At 47.3% G+C, this 10,226-nt stretch overlaps 1 long non-coding RNA gene across 1 annotated transcript; it reads right to left on the bottom strand.

The window, feature by feature from the left end:
- Positions 1 to 7,561: 7,561 nt before the first annotated feature.
- On the bottom strand, positions 7,562 to 10,013 carry LOC141417989 (uncharacterized). Its single transcript, XR_012442605.1, has 2 exons — positions 9,662 to 10,013; positions 7,562 to 8,385 (listed from the first exon to the last, which is right to left on the bottom strand). It is a non-coding gene; the product is annotated as an uncharacterized lncRNA (long non-coding RNA).
- Between the last annotated feature and the right edge of the window lie 213 nt (positions 10,014 to 10,226).

Here is a 10,226-nt window from a genome sequence, read left to right as displayed (position 1 = left end):
AGTAGCTAGGATTACAGCGTGAGTCACCAGCACCTGACTCTGCCTGGGTCTCTTGAATGTAGGGATTACAAGCATACACCACCATGCGCAGCCTAAATTTTTTTTGGTGGCACTGGGGTTTGAACTCAGTACCTTACACTTGCTAGGCAGACACTACCGCGTGAGCCAATCCACAAGCCTTGTTTTGTGTTGGGGGTTTTTTGTTTGTTTTTTTTAGATAGGGTCTTGCAAACTATTTGCCTGGGCTGGCTTCAAACCGTCCTGATCTCTGCCCACTGAGTCGCTAGGATTACAGACGTGAGCCACAGGCGCCCGGCTCTGAAATTGCTTTGTATAGTGCACGAGATCACATTGTCATGTTACCTTGCTTGACATACGTTTCTTTACTGGTGAGGGAAAGTGATGGCCAAGAACTGGGCTCTGGGTTCGAATATGATTCCAGCACTTACTGGCTGTGAAAGCTTAGGAAAGTAACAGAACCTTTCAGTGCCTCAGTTTTCCAAATCCACAAAATGGGAACAGTCAAAGGCTAGGAGGATTGCAGTGGGCAGTACTTTTATCTATTGATTGTGTGATATTAGGTGATTGGTTCCTGTTTTCCTCCCACTGGATCCCAAAACTGGTGCCGCTGCACTATGGGATTCCACCAGCAGAGGGCGCTGCGGGTCCGTGGATCAGCCTCAGAATCCTGCACCGCTCTGCCCTCCCAGAACCGCAGCCAACCTGTCCTGGCTTGGCTCTCCTTCCTCTGAGCCCCAGTGCAGGTGCCTCCTCCCCCAGGAAGCCCTGGCACACCACCCCCACACGAAGGGTAGCCTTTTGGGTCCAGCATCCCAGCCCTGCCCACTCTGGGTCCTCACTGTCTCAACCTGGACTGTGAGCCTTGGCAGGACAGGGCCAAGGCAGGATGGTGACGTCCCCATTCTGTCCCCAGTATAACTCAGGGAAGGGCAAACAGAAGGCACTGTGGTGACAGGATGTTGACTGAATCATAGAAGGAAATCGAAACCTCATCTGGACATGGTTGTGTATGCCTGTAATCCCAACTCTCAGGAGGCTGGAGGATCATGAGTTCCAGGCTGGTCTGGGCTACATAGTGAGACCCTTAAAAAACAAACAAAAGAACCAGAAACTCAATTCTAGCTTTTCTAGAAATTTCTAGGACTGAAGGGAGCAGCTAAGTAACTCCCACTGTTTTGGCCTTGTGACACAGATGTTGGTTCTTGTTTTTTTTTTTTCTTTTTGTGGTACTGGGATTTGAACTCAGGGCCTACAGCTTGAGCCACTTCACCAGCTTTTTTTTGCTATGGGTTTTTTTCGAGATAGGGTCTCACGAACTAATTGCCCAGGATGGTTTTGAACCGTGATCCTCCTGATCTCTGCCTCCTGAGTAGCTAGGATGACAGCCGTGAGCCAGGTGCTAAACGTTGGTTCTGAATGGGATCACCACGCACCGTGAGACGATCCCAGGTGCAAGTCCAGCTGCCTGTGTGACCTCCCAGCTAGGAAGCAGCCTCTCTGGGCTTCAGGTTCCTGGTCTTAAAACCAGACTGCCTGGAGTAACCTACTTTTGTGAGTATTAACGAATGATCCCCCAAAGGCTGCCGGCAGAGTAGCACATCCTTCCACTATGTGTGGGGGAGGGAGGGTCAGGCAGATCTGGGTTCAGATCCTGACTTGGTCTTTTCCTTTCCATGTAACCTGGGGCAACAAGGAGCTCTTGCTGTTACCATGCCTGTAACACAGCGCCGGATTACTGCTGATCAAGATGAAAAGAAGTGTTAACTAAATGTTTCTTCAGGCTGGCCCTGTCCCAAGGGCTTTGCACAACCCAACCCTGGCTGGCACTGGTGAGGTCTTAGCCGGAACAGGCCCTGCGCCAAGCCCTGTATGAAAATTACCTCCCTTAATCCTCACAGGGGACTGGTTAACTCCGTCCTACAGGAGACATGGCACAGAGAGGCTGAGGGCCTTTTTAAATTTGTATTTTTACTATTATTCTTTTTTTGGTGGGACTGGAGTTTGAACTCAGGCGCTCTATCTCTTGAGCCACTCTTCTAGTCCATTTTGCTCTGGTTATTTTGGAAATGGGGTCCCTGTAACCATTTCCCTGGGCTGGCCTTGAACTATGATCCTCCTGATCTCAGCCTCCTGAGGAGCTAAGATTACAGGTGTGAGTCATTGGCACCCAGCTTTATTTATGGTTTTTGAGATGGGGTCTTGTTACGTAGCCCAGGCTGACCTGCAATTCATGGTCCTCATGCCTCAGCCTCTTCAATGCTGGGATTACAGGTATGCACCACCATGCCTGTCTTCTGTGAACATATTTTCTAACAGCTTGAAAAGGAATGGGGAGAACAAAAGATGTCTGATTCCCTTCCCAGAAGCACACACACAAACCAATTTCCACCATCTTCCCAGAGATAGTCTGTGGACATGTACTGAGTGTGGATATACCAGTGTGTACCCATTTAAGAAAACATGAGCTCAGAACCATGGCTCCTGCCTGTAATCCCAGCACTCAGAGGATAGAAATTGGGAGTATTGTGCTGCGAGACCCCATCTCAATCAACAAGCCTGTCATCCCAGCTACATTGGAGGCCATAGGTAAGAAGATCAGTGTCTGAAGCCAGCCTCCAGGCAAAAACATGAGACTCTACCTGAAAAATAACTAAGCCCAAAAGGGCTGGGAGTGTGGCTCAAGTGGTGGAGTGCTTGCCTTACAAGCATGAGGTCCTGAGTTCAAATCTCAGTACAGGCAAAAAAGAAAAGGAAATCAGATGAAAGAGCTCACCATGCGTGATTCTATTCTGTGAAGTCTAACGACAGGCAAAGTCGCTCTGTGGTCGTGAAAGCAGAGGAAGTTTTCTGGGGTGTAGAAATTGTTCTGTCCTGATCATTTTTTTTCCCTGATACTTCACTGAATATAAATTAGAACTCAACAAAAAAGTAAATTTAAGAAGAGAAACTGTAACATAAATAAATGTGACTATCCATACACTCCAAATAAAACATGTCCAATGTAAAAAAATAAATTTGAGCTGGGCATGGTGGTTCATGCCTGTAATCTCAACTCTGAGTGAAGCAAAGATTGGGAGGATCAAGGTTCAAAGCCAGCTTGGGCAGAAAAACATTAGTGAAACCCCATCTGAACAAACAAGCTTGGCATGGTGGGTCATTGTTGTAATCCCAGCTATGAGGGAGGTATAGGAGGTATAGGATCACACCCTGAGACCAGCTAGGCAAAAAAAGTTTAAGACCCTATCTGAAAAAAAAAAACGAAAACAAGAAGGGCTAGAGGCATGGCTCACGTGGCAAGCACAAGGCCCTGAGTTTTAATTCCAGTCCAACCAAAAAAAAAAAAAACCTGTGACAATAATATACTATAATATAAAAACAAATAAATTGAGATGCTGGCAAAGCAGCACCTGGAGGAAGATGCATAGCTGAATTGGAAGAAACCCGTTTATTGGAAGGACTGGGGTAGGGCAGGGAGGATTTATGAAAGACTCTATTTTATTCTTTCTCCACCCACATATGGACTTGGCCCTGTTCAGCTGATTTGGGTGATGCCTGGTCTTGTCTTCACAGAATCATAGTTTCAGAGATGGCCAGGATGGGGAAAAGGGCTGTGGGCATGGAGTGCGCCCCTTCAGAAGTCTCTCCATCAGTGCCTGATCTTAGACAGATAATCACAAAGACATCAAAGATGATCCCTCCTGGGCGCCAGTGAGTCACGCCTGCCATTCCAGCTACATGGGAAGTTGATCTCAGGAGGACTGAGGTTCTAGGTCAGCCTGGGTGAAAAAGTTTTCGAGAGCCCATCTCAATGTGAAAAATCTGGGCCTGGTGGTGCATGCCTGTCATTCCAGTGAGGCTGGGAGGCTTCAAATAGGAGGATTGAGGTTTGAGGCCAGCCTGGGCAAAAAATGAGGCCCCATCTTCAAAATAACCAGAGCAAAATGGACTGGAGGTGTGCCTCAAGTGGTGGAGTGCCTGCCTAGCAAGTGCAAAGCCCTGAGTTCAACCCCAGTCCACCAAAAAAAGAAAAAAAAAAGTAGGGGGAAGTTTAAGGATGTCCCCAATGGGAATATTTATTATCCCTAAGTTAACCATTTTGTTGGGTGCTAACCAGAGATCTTGGGGAATGAAACAAAAGGAACCTGTGCATCTATAAAATCGGATTGGTCATGTTTAAATTCGGATGCAATGGAAAATATTTTGGGATCTGGAACAAAATCTTTTTAAAAATGATGGAAACCTATGATAAATAGTAAGAGAAAGTTCTAGAAAGCTCAAGGAGGGGCCGGGTGTGGTGGGGTACCACTGTAATCTCAACACTTGGGAGGCTAAAGTAGGAGGATCACGAATTTCAGCCCAGCCTAGGCTACATAGTGAGTTCAAGGCAAGTGTGGACTACATAGATCCTGTCTCAAAACAAAACAAAACACAAACCAGGCACTGGTGGCTCACACCTGTAATCCTAGCTGCTCAGGATGCAGAGATCAGGAGGATCAGAGTTTGAGACCAGCCCAGACAAAAAGTTCACAAGACCTCATCTCCAGCAATAGCTGGGCATGGTGGCACACACCTGCCATCCCAGCTATGCAGGGAAGCACAAATAGGAGGATTGCAGTCCAGGCTGACCCCAGTATAAAGTAAGACCCTATTTCTAAATACCCAGTGTAAAAAGGGCTGGCAGAGTGGCTCAAGTGGTAGAGCGCCTGCCTAGCAAGAATGAGGCCCTGAGTTCAAACCCCAGTGCTGCCAAACCTCAAAAAAAAAAAAAATAAAATAAAGCTCTTTGTAAAAGAAATTCCCATGTGTAAGGGTACCTTGTGGATTGGCCTGGGCCTTGCTCTGAGTTCCTCCATGCTGTGCACAGCAGTGGGGTTTGGGCTGTACCTTATCCAGAGTGACTCCATTTTACCAGGCAGCGCTTTGCTCCATTCTGAGTGCAAACACTAAGACACAGGGATTCTGCATGCTGTTTGCAAAAGTAAACAACTACCATCTGTCCAGCATAGCTGTGACAGCCTGATGAATAATTTATTTATGCAAATAAAAAATACCACCTGGAACTTACCAAATTAAATTAGAGGCACATGTGATTGGTACCCAAATCACATCCGAGAAAACACTGTGAGCTTATCCAACACCTCAGCCCAATGGTGGTAGAGCCACCTCCTCTGGATCATATAAAGGGAGGGACACAGAAGCTCCCACAGACCTGTCATCAGGACACTTGCTGTATGCCACAAGATTGCCAACCGCTGACTCGCACCTGTCCCTGGACTGAGCTCAGTCAGCATGGTCCCCTTGCTTGACAAAGCCCACTTAAAACTGCAGTCTGGATTCTCACCTGACGTCTCTGTGCCTTGGCATTTCTGAATGTGAGCTGTTCGTTTTTGGTGGTGTTGTTGGCACCGGCATTTGAGCTCAGGGCTTCACACTTGCTGGGTAGGCACTCTACCAGTCCGTTGTTTTTTGAGACAGGGTCTCTCTGTGTTTCCCAGGCTGGCCTGGAACTCGTGATCTTCCTGTGTCAGCCTCCCAGTGCTAGGATTAGAGTTGTTAAATTAATTCCTGAAACCAGGCACCAGTAGCTCACACCTGTAATCCTAGCTACTAGGGGGCAGAGATCAGGAAGATCCCAGTTCAAAGGCAGCCTGGGCAAATAGTTCACAACCTATATCAAGAAAACCCCATCACAAAAAAGGGCTGGTGATGTGGCTCAAGGTGAAGGCCCTGAATTCAAACCCCAGTACTGAAAAAAAAATTAATCCTGATCTGACCATCTGCAGTGACTCCCTTTGTGTCTGCCTTTGCTCTTCAGTAAGGCCCCTTTCAACCTGTGGCTGCTTTATTCCTCTTTTAGCCATTCTGTGATCTACATATTGGTGTGTGAAATATAATGTATGAACTGAGTGTTATTAATATCAGCAATTAAAATTGAAATGTGATTTAAAAAGCACCTGTGATTGCCAGTGGTCATGAGTACTAAGTGAAAACAAGAGTACTCGGCAACTTTGTTATTCAGTAAATCCTGACATAAACGTGTCTGCCTAGGTTACTAACACAGCTCACTCATGACCACTGGTTACTGAGCAGAAGTCTAAGGTCTACGGGAGGCTGAGATAAGAAAACTGTGAGCTCGAGCCAGCCTGCACTGCTATATAATGAAGCCCCATCTCAAAAAAAAAAAAAAAAATGATGGCCACCTATTACCTTAATCCTAGCTACTCAGAAGGCAGAGATCAGGAAGATCTCAGTTCAAAGCCAGCCCCAGGGAAATAGTTCATGAGACCCTATCTCAAAATACCCAACACAAAAAAAGGCTGGTGGAGTGGCTGAGGTGGTAGAGAACCAGCCCTGCAAGTGTGAGGACCTGAATTCAAACTTTAGTACCACACACAAAAAAATTTAAGGTCTATATATTTAGACTTTTTTTTGTCGTACTGGGGCTTGAACTCAGGGCCTGAACTTTGAGCCACTCCACCAGCCCTATTTTTGTGAAGGCTTTTTTGAGATAGGGTTTCACAAACTATTTGCCTGGGCCTGGCTTTGAACCTCGATCCTCCTGATCTCTGCCTCCTGAGTAGCTGGGATTACAGGCGTGTGCCACCCGCACTTGGATAGACATTTTGTTTGTATACAGCATAAATCAAAACAAATCTGTAAGTGAGAAAAATGAGGCATGCTTTATAAAGGAGGTTATAAAATATGCGCTGAAAGAAAAAGAAGATAAATTTTCTTCTTTAAAGATGGCTGTGATTCCAAAATAGGAATGAGAGATAGGATGCAGAATTAGCAAGGGTTTGAAGTAGCTGTGAAAGTGGTGCCAGAAAACACTGGGGAGGCTGAGGCAGGAGGATGGCGAGTTCAAGGTCAGGGTGGCTACATGGCAAGTTGAAGGCTAGTCTAGAATACACAGTGAGACCTTGTCTCAAAAAGTAAAAGTGTTTCTGGAATTAAAGCCTGCCCATGCTCAAAGGCTGATATTTGGGAGATGAGAGTTGGTGGGAAGGGATGAGGTTCATCCAGGGGTCAGCAATCATTTTTGGTTTTGTTTTTGGCAGCACTGGGGTTTGGAGTTTTAACTCAGGGTCTCATACTTGCTAGGCAGGTGCTCTACCACCTGCCACTCTGCCAGCCCTGTTTTGTGAAGAGTTTTTTCAAGATGGGGTCTCATGAAATATCTGCTTGGGCTGGCTTTGAACCACGATCCTCCTAATCTCTGCCTCCTGAGTAGTTGGATTAAAGGCGTGAGCCACCGGTGCCCGGCTTGTTTTGTTTTTTTTTGACACAGGGTTTTGCTATGTAGCCCAGGCTTGCCTCAAATTCATGATCCTCCAGCCTCAACCTCCAAGTGTCGCAATTACAGGTGTAACAGTGAAACAAAGGGTTTTTATAGGTCCCCAGTACCATGGAAAAAGGGGACTTTTTTAGGGAGGGAAAGGAAAGGGAACAAGACAATTGCTGTGATTGCAGAGGTTCTTGACCCAAAAGGGCTCAGGAAAAGAATGAACAGACAAGACACAAATCGAGAGGACCAGAAGGCTGATGACCAACTGGCAAATTTTAATTTTTGCATCAGGCTTATAAGCAGTACAACGCAGGAAGTTCTACAAAGCAGGAAGAACTTCTATGCCTGGGAAACAATGCCCTGGCTCCAACCTCCCTGGTTTCATAAACAAAACCCGGACCTCCCTAGTCTCACCTAGTTTCTTATACAAAAACCCGGACCTTAGCTGCCAAGGACATGTCACCTGTTCCTGACCTTTCTGTCTTGCTCATACTAAAACAATACCTTCAGGTTATCAGTCTCTTTTCTCCAGACAAAGGAAGCCCCTCCATGTTCCCTCAAAAACCCCAGTGAGAGACGAGGTGCACCTGCAGTCCCCGACCTTGTCTGGATCCTGCTAAGCAACAACCTTGTCAGATTGAGGCTCATGGCTCCCAACAGACAATGGACAGGAAGACACATCCAAGATGTGTCTCCTTTTTTTCTTCTTCACCTCTTGGTCGAAAGAAAGAGAGAGAGAGAGAGAGAGAGAGAGAGAGAGAGAGAGAGTCTCCACTATGTAGCCTAAGCTGACCTTGAACTTGACATTGATCTGTGTCAGCCTCCCAAGTGCTGGGTTGGTTGATACTTTCCCTGTAAAATGTAATAACCTTTTCTTTGTTGCTGTCGTTGTTGTTTGTTTTTCGCAGTGATGGGGTTTGAACTCAGGGCCTTGAACTTGCTAGCCCCACTTGAGCCACTCCTTTTTTGTGAAGGGTTTTTTTCAAGATAGAGTCTTGAGAACTATTTGCCTGGGCTGGCTTCGAACTGCGATCCTCCTGATCTCTGCCTCCTGAGTAGCTGGGATTACAGGTGTGAGCCTGTAAAACAGACAGGATTAAATGTAACAATGAACTCCAAATTTGCTTAAACTGAGAACCGCTCCTTCTAATCTCATCTGCTGCTCAGATGTGGCTGGAAGGATTTTGTCACTGACTCCTGGTCATCTATCCCTCCCTTCCAGAACATGGGTCCAGATCAATTCCAGAACCAGGGCAGGTCCATTCTGGCAAGCTATAGGATGGTGGACCAGTGATGTTTTCAGAGAAAACGGAGTCAAAATCAAAATGGAGTCACTTGTGTCAGCCCTACCACAAAGCAAATACAGCCAGAGGCCTGCCTAGCAAGTGCAAGGCCTTGAGTTCAAACCCTAGTACCACAAAAAATCATGAATAAATAAACCCAAAAATAAGTAAATCCAGAGATTCTGAAGGAAGGGTTCTTATCCACAAATGCCAGACACCGGAAGCAAAAGCCCACTTATCAATTGCCTGCTCACAGCAGAGCACAGCAAGAGGAGACTAGGGCACAAGGACCTGGCCTCTGATTGGCTGAGCCCAGATCACATGACTGAACCGTGGCTACAAGGGATTCTGGGAAACTGAGTTTTGGGTATTTTTGGCTTCAGCAAAGGAGGCAGGCTTAGAATGGGGACTTAACCAAACATAGAAAGGGCTAAAAAAGAATGTCAAATGTTCCACAAGGGGTTTTCAGGCCCAGGGGGGCTCAGCTGTGCCACCCAGCAGATATGTGACATGGTTGGATCCTGCCTCTCTGCCCATAATCTGTAATGACTCTCATGCAGAGGAGGATTGAAATTCCTCCCATGGTCCCTAGGGCCCCTCTCCAACTGAATGTTCTTCCTCACACACTCCTGGCCCCTGGCCTCCAGCCTGTCCTCAGATGTGTCACGCCACACCCACCTCAGGCTCTTTGCACCTGCTCTTCTCTTCAGATTCTGGACACAGCTGGCTGTCCCTCATCTTCTTCAGGTCTCTGCTCAGATGTCACCTCCCTGAAGAGGCCTGCCTTGACCTCCTCCGTTGTGACACTACTACCATCTGTTACCCTTTCCTTGGAAGTCCTTGTTGAAATATCACCTCCATTAGGGAGACGGGGGTGACTATATTCTGCTGTTTCTCCAGTTTGTGCTCAATAAAGAAAAGCACACAGCCCACTTCCTTTTAATTCTCTGGACCTCACCTTCAGTAACCCAGAAGGAGGTCTTTGCTAATCTGACCTTGCTGGGAAAGGAGCAGAAACCAGGAGTCTGGGGAGAGGAGAGGCTCCCTTTTCCCCATGCCAGTCCTTACTTGCCTGCAGAGAGATGGGGAAGACCCAGGAGACCCCAGGAGGAACCAGGGGTGAGGGAGGAGAAGAACATTCTCTTCTTTACTGAAATCTTTACTGGAGGAGGTGCTGTGTCAGCCTGCAATCCTGGTGTCTCCCAGGTGGAGGAGGCAGCTTCTTCAATACTATCTTCCATTTGACAGAATCCTCTTCTCAGCTCTTGAGGTCCCTAGTCACATTTGGGGTGCTACGAGTGTCCCTTACACCTCAACCTGCTCAAGTACAGTCCATGGTAAATGGCTGGACTACCCAGCCCATCTTACTGTTTCTGGGGGTGGGTGCAGCCACATGGGGCCTGAGCTGTCCTTGTAAGGAGGTAAAGTCTGGGGACACCCGAGACACCCAGTTATAATTAACCCGGACACGTGCTCCCCGCCAACACCTGCTGCCCATGCCCCCTCCTCGCCAGTGCCCGGGTCTCGGCCTTTGCAAAAGAGGCAGCAAAGTGTGCTCTAAAAATAGCCCCCTTCCTTGCTGGCTGGGTCCCTCCCTGTCCCCTCTGCCACTGCAATCTCCCAGTGGCACCAGAGGG

The sequence above is a fragment of the Castor canadensis genome, chromosome 16 (assembly GCF_047511655.1).
Source record: "Castor canadensis chromosome 16, mCasCan1.hap1v2, whole genome shotgun sequence".
NCBI classification, from domain to species: domain Eukaryota; kingdom Metazoa; phylum Chordata; class Mammalia; order Rodentia; family Castoridae; genus Castor; species Castor canadensis.
The sequence above is the reverse complement of the archived record's forward strand: the minus strand, read 5'-3'. Positions and strand labels throughout refer to the sequence as shown.